This window comes from Eptatretus burgeri, chromosome 2, assembly GCF_056783735.1.
Source record: "Eptatretus burgeri isolate ZD-2024b chromosome 2, Ebu_testis_v1, whole genome shotgun sequence".
Taxonomy (NCBI): Eukaryota; Metazoa; Chordata; class Myxini; order Myxiniformes; family Myxinidae; genus Eptatretus; species Eptatretus burgeri.
In genome coordinates this window covers 149,351,254-149,363,289 of record NC_140962.1, presented here as the reverse complement: position 1 = coordinate 149,363,289, position 12,036 = coordinate 149,351,254, and the positions used below count along the sequence as shown (strand labels likewise).

Sequence of the window (12,036 nt, the reverse complement as noted above, 5' to 3'; positions counted from 1 at the left end):
CTGGCCTTCTCCCCAAGCTCTTCTGTTATCCCCCAAACAGTCAACATCTCTCTCTTCCACTCTCACCCCGCCCTCCTCCCTTCCCCCTCCCCTAAACCCAAAGCCTCCTCCCCTCTGTCTTCGTTAACAGTGTGGACCTCAAGCATTTGAGGCCTTCAATCAAACCAGACAGATCTTTCCATGCAGGTTGCCACTGAAAAACCAGACAATCTGTTCAACAGAAGTTTTCCTTCTTCAAGACGTCTCTGACTCGCTCGTATCTCTCCTTGGTTACTCCCTCCTCCGGTATGACAGACCTGAGTCTTGTCATGGCAGCAGAGTTTCTCTCCATCAAAAACTCTATTCCTCACAATCCTCGCACTGCCCTCACTCCCCCATCCCCAGGAATACATCTGGCTACGGCTTCCCCTGCACTCCCACCTCATGTTTATACGTGTGTTGCATCGTCCACCAAACGGTGATGACTCCATTTACAACTCGCTTGCCAAAAACATGGACCAACTTCTGTGCTCTCATCCCAACTCCCTCTTCCTCATATGTTGCGACTTAAATTGTCATCATGTCAGTTGGCTCGGTGTGGGTACCTCCCTCACCTGCCATGGCACTTTGGCAAAAGACTTCTGTGACTCATTGGGACCGACACAATCTGTCAACTTCCCGAACAGGATCTCAACGAATGGTACTTCATCTCTTCTGGATCTGATTTTGACCAATTTACCAGAAAACGTCTGCTGTTCTTTCTCTGCTCCAATCGGTTCATCTGACCACATGCTTGTCAAAGTGGACATCTCTCTGGCTGTTATGAGAAAACCACCTCAGTGCCGTCGAGTCTGGCATTTCACTCAGGTCGACTGGCAAGGACTTCAAGCAGCCATCAAACTTCTAGACTGGTCTCCCATCTCTACTTTCTCTGACATCAACTCATCCTGGGAATTCTTTCAAGAAATTTGCTCTCTCTCTCTCATTCACAGATTTATCCCATCTTGTCTTCAGTTGTCCTTCCCTTCCTCCCATCGATGGAACACTGAAGCTTGCGGTGAGACAGTTGTCCTTAAACAACTTGCCTTCGCCTCATGGAAGGCAAATACAACTGAAGGCAATCTCGGTTCCCTCCACAAAGCTCGGAACAAGTGTGTGTCTACCCTGAGAAGAGCCAGGAAACAACATGTTTCTAATCTCAAGTCCGAACTTTTAAACACGTCTGCCTCCACCAAATCCTGGAGGCATCTAGTTAAGTTTGTTTCTGGTGTATGTTGCTCCTCCATCCCCTCCCTCACCTCAAATGGCCGCTCAGCTGACTGCACGTGAAAAGGCTGAAAGCCGAAACTCCTTGTTTGCTTCGGAATCTTGTCCCCAAAACCCATCGCTTTCTGTACCCACCTTACCCAGTTGCACCCAGCTGTTCCTGGACTCTGTGTCATTTTCTCGTGACAAGGTGGAGAGTGTCAAACCTCGACTGATTCTGCAACCGGTCCAGATGGCATCTGCCCAGATGTCCAAAAAACCTCTGCTGCTCTTGCTCACACTCCCTCGGTTCTATTCACCCTCTCATTTGCTCAAGATCATCTGCCATATGCATGGAAATCAGCAAACATTACCACTCTGCATAAAAATGGTGCAAAAAAACAAATTCTTGCAACTACAGACCAATTAGCCTTCTCCCAATCATAAGCAAGGTTATGGAATCCATCATCGCTTCCGACATTAAATCCTTCTTCTTCTCCAATGGCCTGATTTCCGGTCATCCATTTGGATTCAAAGCAGGTCACTCAACCCAGGACTGCTCCTGCTTTCCAAACAATGGATGGAGGTTCTCAATGCCAGACATGAGATCAGAGCCATCTCCCTCGATATATCGCCTGCTTTCGATATGTTCTGGAACTCCACCCTGCTCACCAAACTCTCTTCCAACGGTATCCAAGGGAATCTCCACTCATGGCTCGCAGACTTCCTCTCCTGTCGCAGCCAACGTGTGGCCCTTCATGGAATTCACTCGCCCTTCTTCCTGTCTCGGCCGGTGTTCCTCAAGGTGGTGTTCTGGGCCAAGTGCTTTTTCTCATTTTCAACACTGATCTCTCCGATTCTCTGGAAAATCCTCTTCTTCTCTTTACTGATGACTCCACACTCTTGCCATACCATCTGTCATCCTTCAGATCGGCAAGCGGCAGCCTCTTCACTCTCTGCAGATGAGGATAAAATCACAAGCTGGTCTAACACGTGGAACGTGTCTTCTTTCAATCCTGACAAATCTCACACACGAACAATGTCTCTCCAAAAGGACTGTCTGGAACACCCCCACCCCCATCTACTTCTCAACAATCCCCTTGAAGAAATCCTTTCATTCAAACTTTTGGGCCTCACTATCTGCCATGATCTTTCCTGAGAAAGCCACATAACAAAGCTGGCCTCCAAAACGAATCACCGATTGGGCATCCTCCATCGTGCAAAGTCCTTCCTTGGTACACCTGACGATGTACAAAGCTTTCATCTGCAGCCTGATGGAATGCTGCTTTCCCCTCTCTGGGCTGGTGCTCCCACATCTCACCTTTCTCAGCTTTACGCTGTGGAATCCAAGGCATTTGGGATCATTGGCATCTCCCACGATAAGGCTGAGTCTTTGGGTCTCTCAGGTCTAAGTCACATTTGGCACGGTGGCCGTGGGGTCTACAAAATCTACGGCCACTAGCAATTTTAGGGCAGCCGCAGTATTTCCACGGTCACACAATGTAGCAGTCACATATGTTTTTATTTTTGGGGTAGCCGCACGAGGTATTTAGAAATTGTAGAGACCGAAAAGGTGGGGGTGCAGTACGGTCTTTGATTTGATGTCGCACGGTGACCTTTGGGCGTCCCTGCGGCGGCCATAGAATTTTCAAGGCAGGTGCAAGGTAGCCTCAAGGTGCCCGCAAGGCAACCGCAGGGGGGCCTGAAGGCGAACATGCAGCCAGACGGATGGTAACGATTGGGTTCTTTTTTTTATTATTCATTTAGTTTTTCTTTCCAGTTTTTTTTTTTCGGCTTGTCGAATTGCTACGGCCAACGTAGAAATGAAAAAAGTTATAACTCCGCGCTATATTACCACGGCGACTCCTATGGCCTGTAAAGCATAGCCAAACGGTGTAGGGCCACCTCAGAAACTATGTGGCCGCCGCACGTCTATCAATTCAGGGGGGGGGGTGGAGTATGGCCGCCGTATCCTCTCCGTAGAGCAAATGTGACTTAGGCCTTAGGCCTCACTCTCTCATCGCAGGCAGGTCCGTGGTCTTTCTATCTTTCACTGTCTCTCCGGCCTCGCCCTGGCCCCCACCCCACTCTGTCTGCTATCTGTCCCGCCCATATTTCCGCAGGGCGCTGATGGTCTGCCAGCAGCCATCTTCTGGTAAACCCCCGTTAATCCACCCCAAACCCACCTCCTTCAAATTCCCTGCTTTCCTTCCTGAAATTCCCTGTAGTACAATCTTGTTTATCCTGTGTACCTCACCCCATCCCATTCCCTTCCACAGATCTTCTCATGTCTCTGTTCCCCACTGTTTTGGGCTTCCCTCTCCTGTTCCTCTCGTCTCCTGCTCTCCTTGTTATACTTTCTGTGTGTTCGCTCTTATACGAGCCTCGACATTGAATAAAAATATAAATGAACAAATTAAGTGATGAATTAAATCTGGGTTTTACCACCATTTTACTCATTGTCTATTACATCACTCAATCTAAAACGTCATATTCGATCTTCGTGTCTGTTGTTTGAGCAATTATATCCTTAAAAAAACAGGAAGTTTCCCAATTACATTGATTTTCAATTTTGATTGAGTACCAGGAAGGCAGACAGAGTAAAGCATTAATCTGACTCCTCTCTGCGCATGTGCGATCAGGACGAATTCAGAGCCAAAGTACGGTAAAACGAAAGACTTGTCTTCCAATTCATGTTCTGATTAGTGTTCAAAATGCAGCATTCAATTTAATTCAGTTGTTACTCGATCATAAACTGATGATCATAAACTGATTCGACAGACAGATGGATGGAAATGAAGAAATTCCTTCACCCCACTTTTTGCTTTGCATGTGTGGGGAAACTAAAACTATTCACAACCTCAAAGGCTTTGTCCATAGCACATCAGGTTAATGGTCTGTCCAATGGCCTTGCATCTCCACAACACATCTGTCTCTCCTGGAATAGTTAGAATCTAAAACCATCAATATTATTGTCATCTCGCATGACAAGAATAAAGCACAAGACCTGCTGTTCTCACTTTGCAGAGGTTGGTCGACTCTCTGTTATTTCCCATTTCCTCCAGTATTGATCCCTCTCTCTGCTCTCTTCGACCTCTGACCATCCGAAGATTATCGAGGATGACTCGTTCTTACAGTAACCCCTTCGGGTCAAACTCCCAATAACTCGACTTTCTGCAAATATCCACTCCTTTATTCGATTTGTGGAACTGCTTTCCAAAGATGATTCAATCCAAATTTTCCATCCAGGGACTTTTAGTACGTGTTATACCAGCATATCGTGTCACCACCCATCACTACCTGCAAATATCTCTGCCCTTGTGAACCCCACCTCACTGAAGCCTTGTGGTTTCAGGTGAGGATATTTCCTGCCCTCCCATCTTAAGTTATTTTTTCCTGTTCGATGGTTACCTAGCTTGTTGCATCCAACTGCTGTGTACACCTGTTGCCCCACCAAAACATGTTGGCTTTTTGCCCTCTGTGACATCACTCTTCCTGAGCAATGAATTGGTTTACAAAAAGGAAAAGTACGTTCAATTAGCGTTCAAATACAGCATTCAATTGTTTTGGTATCTGGAAAAGATGCAAAAGAGTGGTAAAGAGTGGTAAAGAGTGGTAAAGAGTGGTAAAAAGTGGTAAAGAGGGGTAAAGAGTGGCATCTGTAAAAGAGTGGTAAAGAATTAAAAATCTACACTAATAAAAAGCAGTGTGTGTGTGTGTGTGTGTGTGTGTATGTGTGTGTGTGTGTGTGTGTGTGTGTGTGTGTGTGTGTGTGTGTGTGTGTGTGTGTGTGTGTGTGTGTGTGTGTGTGTGTGTGTGTGTGTGTGTGTGTGTGTGTGTGTCTCCTCCATAACTCCAAAACGATAAAACCGAGCAGCCTGAAACTTTGCATGCATTCTTAGAAAACTCCAAGGAAGTGCAAGATAATTTTTTTACATTGCTATTTGTTCCTTTTCTCGACTTTTCTCTTCCTGTTTTCCTTCCATATTTGTGTCACCTTTTGTGTTCCCTTCTTGTTTTCTTGATGAAATGTCCAGTTTGTGTCACTTACTCTGTATCTTCTCCAGGAAGTTGTTATTGAGCTTGATGAGCACGTCGAAATTCTTCTCCTCCTTCGAGAAGTCCAGAACAGTGAGCGGTGTGATCTTCACAGATTTAAAGTCTGACATGGTCTCGAGCCTTGGATTAAAAAGGACAAACATCAGTTAAACAATTTTTTGAAGGCGACAATATTGTTACAATCATACATTTTTTACATACCAAAACAAGTTATCTGTAAAAGAGTGGTAAATAATTAAAATTCTACACTAATAAAAGGCAATGTGTGTGTGTGTGTGTGTGTGTGTCTCCTCCATAACTCTTCTTCTTCTTCTTTTGGCTGCTCCCATTCGGGGTCGCCACAGCGGATCACCCGTATGATCCGCATAGTGATTTGGCACATGTTTTACGCCGGATGCCCTTCCTGACGCAACCCTGGTCGCCTCTTACGACACAGGGATATGGTATACCTATTTTAACTGGGGTATACACCGGCCCAGTATACTCGTACTCATTTCGCCGACCTCGGAAGGATGACAGGCTGAGTCAACCCCCTGGTGTATTAATTCAGTGGCCCAACGGGGCTTGAACTCAGGACCTTTTGGATCCCAAGCCGCTGCCCTAACCACTGCGCCAACACCAGGCTTGTCTCCTCCATAACTCCAAAACGATAAAACCTTGAAGCCTGAAACTTGGCATGCATTCTAAGAATACTCCAACGAAGTGCAAGAGTGAAAATTGGGTGTTTGGGATAATTAAAACACCCCTTTTGAAGATCATTAATAGCGTTATTTTATTATATCCTTCACCATCCTTGGCCACCTCACTGTCTGGGGTCTAAAGGCGTTTCCTGGGTAACCTCACTGGGGTCGAAAGCCACCATGTTTTTTTGCCTGCTCAACCATGCCTTGACTTTGAACAGGTCGCAACGATTTAATGACAAAGTTTATTTTTTTCACTTTCCTCACTCATATTATCAAATGCCTGTTCATCACAGCTATAAATCACTGGGTATATTGCAGTTCTTATAAACGCCTGGAGACACCAGTGTTCATGGCTATATTTCATTTGTGCATATTATGAATGACTGAGAGAGTTTCTTAAACTAAGCAGAACTACAAAATGTAAGCTCCAGATTTGAAAGTATCAGCAGTTCCGACTACGAAAAGAAGTGTTGATTTGTCCAATTCGGACATTGAACGGGCATTTCTGTGTGCATAGTTGTATCATCGGCAATTGGTAATCGGTTGCCAAGCCAGGCATTCCATTGGAGTAATTGCTTGAGCTCAAGCCACTTACCGAGTTGTACAGGACATTTCGTGTCAGTTGATAATGATACAGTTCGTGTCCTGATCGGGATGTACAGTCGACAGTTACTACAAGGTTGAGGTACGCATACAGCACACACCAACATGGTACATATGGGTAGATTTGGATCTGTACGAACTCTCCATGGGTGTGTGGACATGCCATGCCTGTGACGGGTGCCGTGGTGGAAAGGTTTCATCCCATATCTTAAGGAGGTTCTATCAGATTTTCCTTTGCCCTTGGCACCTGTTTCTAAAGCATTTGGTTATTGGATTTGCTTTACAAAGGCTATATGTTTCTCTTTGTGAGTTTCAAAGCAAAATATATTTGATAATGCCCGATTTCTGAGCTGTTTGTCTTATTAACGTATTTTCTAAATTACCGAGCCAAATTTTTTTCCACCCGTCAAATGCACCTGAATTATAAAGATTAATGTTTGTGACTATCTCCCTGATACATTATTATATTAATACTGAAGGACCCATTTTGTTCTCCTCCAAGCATCCGCCTCATGTTTTTCTCGGTACTGTGACCTGGACTGAAAGAAACTTCGTAGCTGTAAGAGTGCATCGCACATATTGGCAATAATCAAACTTCAACTCTGAAGCAGAATAAACACTTTTTGTTTTACATTCGTTTTACATGGCGACGTGTGACGTCACCGCTGAGAGGCGTCAGGACGTATTGACATCATCGGTCATTCGGTGACATCATTACGTCTGTCGTCGACAGACCGTTACCACTGAGAGGTGTAATTCCACTCCTCGAAAATAGCGTCTGCAATGTAAAACCCTCTTCTGCACATGCTGACTCCCTCAGAATGTGAATTTGGCACAAAAAATGTAACAAGAAACATTGTATCTTCTATCTGTGTATTAAGACTGAAGGACCAATTCTGTGCTCCTCCTCGCGGTCGCGTCACGTTTTTCTTGGTACTGTGACCTGAGAAGTTTTGACACGGTGTTTGTACGTCAAAGTAGACATGTGCACAAATCAGTGGACTTCTTCACAAGGATAAGTGTACACCAAAAATGTTGTGTACAAGGACGTTTTGTAGGCCTCATTAGGTAAGGCCACGGAGTACATCGACTGGGATCCGGCTCTTACAAGAGATGCCACTGGTTGTCATATTGGTCTCATGGAATGGAATCCGTCTATGACGGGATTTCGGCTAGTTATTATATTAATATGCTAAACCATATTTTGTGGACGTGTCACCTCCGAAACTGCTGGACGGATTGTCACCACTTTCGGCATGCAGGTGCTCTGCGGTCTAATGTACAGCATAGGCTATGTGAGATTGCGACAGACCGAGAGGTTTGGGAATTTTTGCCGATTTTCTAATTTTTACATTCATTTGCATGGCGACTGGTGACGTCACCACTGAGGCATAATGACGTCATGACATCATCAGTCATTTGCTGACGTCATTGCGTCTGTCGTTGACAGATCATCACTGGTGAGAGGCGTAATGCCACTCCTCGAAAACAACGTCTGCAATGTGAGGTCTCAATGGTGTTTGTGAGGTCTGGTTTGTGAGGTCTAACAGCTTGGTGTTTGCAATGTGAGGTCTCAACATCTGCAAACACCACACACTGCAAGTGAAAACAATGTCTGCAACGTCTCTTCTGCACATGCTGACCACCTCAGAAAGTGCATTTGACACAAAAAAGAAATGTAACAAGAAACATTGTATTTAAAGAAATTCCACAAATCACATTGTGAACACTGGATATATTGACATCCGAACGAACCCTCACTTTCAAAACCGCACAAAGCACGGGTTTGGCTACTCTTCATAAATGTGACTGTTTTTCAGTGAAAGCTACTCAAGGCTTCTGGGTTTTATACAGTACGTACTGTAGTTGTTAATCACACTGACTCCAACCTGTCGATTCCCGAAAAATTGCTGATATCGGCCAAGCGTGTGTGTGTGTGTGTGTGTGTGTGTGTGTGTGTGTGTGTGTATATGTGTGTATGTGTGTATGTGTGTATGTGTGTATGTGTGTATGTGTGTATGTTTGTATGTGTGTGTGTTTGTATGTGTGTATGTGTGTATGTGTGTATGTTTGTATGTGTGTATGTGTGTATGTGTGTATGTGTGTATGTGTGTATGTGTATGTGTGTATGTTTGTATGTGTGTATGTGTGTATGTTTGTATGTTTGTATGTGTGTGTGTGTGTGTATGTGTGTATGTGTGTATGTGTGTATGTGTGTATGTGTGTATGTGTGTGTGTGTGTGTGTGTGTGTGTGTGTGTGTGTGTGTGTGTGTGTGTGTGTGTGTGTGTGTGTGTGTGTGTGTGTGTGTGTGTGTGTGTGTGTGTGTGTGTGTGCTTGTTTCACAAAGCATGACATATTCTCTTTGATATCTATCTCTCTATATCTCTATCTCTATCTCTCCATTTCTCTATCTCCATCTCTCTACATCCGGATGTTCATTATGTCTGGACGGTGGTTATGTCCAGGCAGGGTTTGTCTCTAGGTGGTATTCATCTCCGGATGGGTCCGGGAGGTATTCCTCTCCAGAGGTGTCCGGATGGTAGTTTGTCTCCGGACATGTCCAGGCAGTGTTTATGTGAAGAGGAGAGGTTGTGTTCTGGCGGTGTTTATGTCCGGATGGGAGTTTGTCTCCGGACGTGTCCGAGCAGTGTTTGTCTTTGGACAACTTGGCTCTGAACGCGTCTGGGCAGTGTTTGTCTCAGGACAGCTTGGCTCCAGATGCGTCCCGGAGGTATTTATGTCCGGGCAGTGCTGTCACCGAATGTATCAGGGTGGTGTTTTTGTCTGGACAAGAGTTTGTCTCGGATGCGTATCTTCGAATGTGTCTGGATGGTGGTTATGTCCAGGTGGGGTTTGTCTCAAGACGTGTCCAGATGAGAGTGTGTCCGGGCGGTGTTTTTGTCCACGGGAATTTGTCTTTGGATGTGTCCGAGCGGTGTTTGTCTCTGGGTGGTATTTATAGTTTGACCGATATAAAATGGATTTCAAACATTATTTTGTTTCCATCTTCACTGTTATTCCATGCAGAATCATTTTGTTGAGACACTATGACTTTTAATTGATGCTCCACTGCACGTCTGCCTTCCCTTTCCTCCACCACTTCCTCACTCTAATGCCCTTCTCGCTCCCCTCCCCCCTCTTTCCACCTCCCTCCTCTACCTCCCCTCGTCCCACACCCCCCCCCACCATGTCAGTGTTCCCGTCAGTGAAGTGATGGGTGGTATTTGCAAGTGTAAAACAAATCGAGAGCATTTTTGTATTTTTATTCAAAAGTCTAGATTCTGGAGGAGCTTAATCAATGAGTACAAAGGAAGCAGGCAGACAAAAACTATGGACAGTATGGAAAGAGTGGGTCAGAGAGGGTTGAAGAGAATGAGGTGTGCTCTGGAGAAAGAATAAATGAATGACATGATTGAAAGATGCGATAAAGTGCATGAGGCAAGCAACAGACATAGGAGTCAGTTGGCCCTGGACTCGACTTCCTGCCAGGAGATAGACAGAAGAAAGGGAACAAAATTCGCGGCTCGAAAGAAATATAGGTTTCGCTCGGAAACGCAAACCAAGGGTTGAAAAGACCCTTCCATGTCCTTTTTATCAAGACAGCGTGGGATAAGGTGTTCCATGAACTCTTTTGAAATGGTTTAGAAGGGAAAACGAGGAATAAAAACGAGGAGTTTGAGTTGAGTAAAGATGAGTTTAAAAAGAAGGTGAGCAGAGAGCACACACAGATGGACATGGAGAGAAGAAGCAATTAGACCACGTGGAACACGAGAAATGAGAAGAACAGAATATTCAAGGATGTTTGACACTTCAAGTGTATCAATGAACAAAAGAGATCTCAACAATGCAGAAATAAATGGCTTTAAGGTGAGGAGGATGGGAGAGAATGAAAATAAGGAGAGAGAAAGGAATGAACAAAACAAGACAAACTCAAATGAGGATCACAAAGGAGGGAACAAAATGTGGTGGGATGAGGAATGAGGAATGAGGAGATGAGGGGTGAGAAGATGAGGGGTGAGGAGATGAGGGGTGAGGAGATGAGGGGTGAGGAGATGAGGGGTGAGGAGATGAGGGCTGAAAAAGTGAGGGGTATGGCTGTTTGAGAAACGATTCAATCAGAAGAGGGAATGTGAAGAAGTTATACAGATAAGAAAGTGAGAAGGAAACAAAGATTGTGATTTGAGATCTGGAGATAGAAACCGGACCATGTGTCATAAAAACAATTAACAAAACAGCGTTTGTAAATATTTAAAGGAACTTCATGAAGTTTGTGTCCCACTAATAATACAAATGGCATTTATAATGAACCTCCTCCCTCAGTCAACCCAAAACTGTTCATTCATAGATCAGGAATGGGGAAGGAAATCAAGGGAGGAGAAGAGTCAAGGACATGATGACAAATGACAAGGAGGAGGAGATTGGGACCATACTCTGTGCAGAGCGTTGGTGCTGCTAAAGCAGTCTCCTTGGCTATTGGGCACAATCCTGGACTGGTCCCCACTCCGACATAGTATACCAGCATACTGGCACTCATGTTGCCGACCTCGGAAGGATGCCAGGCCAACTTAACTCCACCTGGTATTAATTCAACAGCTAAGCGGGATTTCAACTCAGGACCATATAATCCAAAGCATGTCACCCCAACCATTAAGCCAACACCAGACCTTTCCATGACGACAAATGAGTAACCTGAATGAGGCCTAAGTCACATTTGCCACGGCGGCTGTAGGATCTCCAAAATCTACGGCCACTAGCAATTATACGGCGGCCGCAGTATTTCCACGGTCATACAATGTAGCAGTCACATATGTTTTTATTTTTTGGGAGCCACACGGCGTATTTAGAAATTGTGGAGACCGAAAACGTGGGGTTGCCGTACGGTCTTTGATTTGATGTCGCACGGTGACCTTGAGGGGCCCTGCAGCGGCCATATAATTTTCAAGGCAGACGCAAGGTAGCCTCAAGGTGCCCACAAGGCGACCGCAGGGGGGCCCTAAGGTGAACGTGCGGCCCGACGGACGGTAACGAGTGGGTTCATTTTTTTTTATTTTTTTACCAGTTTTTTTTTTTTTCGGCTTGTCGACTTGCTACGGCGAACGTAGATATGAAAAAAAGTTATAACTCCGTGTTATAATTCCACGGCGACCCCTACGGCCTGTAAAAGATAGCCAAACAGCGTAGGGCCACTCTGAGGCCCCCGCAGAAACTCTGCGGCCGCCGCACGTTTCTGTCAATTCAGAGGGCGTACGGCTGCCGTATCCTCCCGTAGAGCAAATGTGACTTTGGCCTAAGTAACATCTTGTTCACCCCGTGTCCACCCATCACCATCATTTTTCCATGTGTCTGTGTCTGTCTCTGTGTCCGTTCCCTCATCCCTGCTGTTGGCGTTCCCCTCCCTTTATTCGGTTCTTGTTGTTATTTTCATCCTGGGTCAGTTCTGTTCTCACTCCTCCATGAGCCTCGAC

At 45.3% G+C, this 12,036-nt stretch overlaps 2 protein-coding genes across 2 annotated transcripts in view; one reads left to right on the top strand and one right to left on the bottom strand.

Annotated features, from left to right (window-relative positions):
* The window catches only part of LOC147033509 (E3 ubiquitin-protein ligase TRIM7-like), a 1,095,521-nt gene that overhangs the window by 429,651 nt on the left and 653,834 nt on the right, over positions 1–12,036 (top strand). The window lies entirely within an intron of this gene.
* LOC147033524 (E3 ubiquitin/ISG15 ligase TRIM25-like) overlaps positions 1–12,036 on the bottom strand; it is a 272,640-nt gene that overhangs the window by 239,141 nt on the left and 21,463 nt on the right. The window lies entirely within an intron of this gene.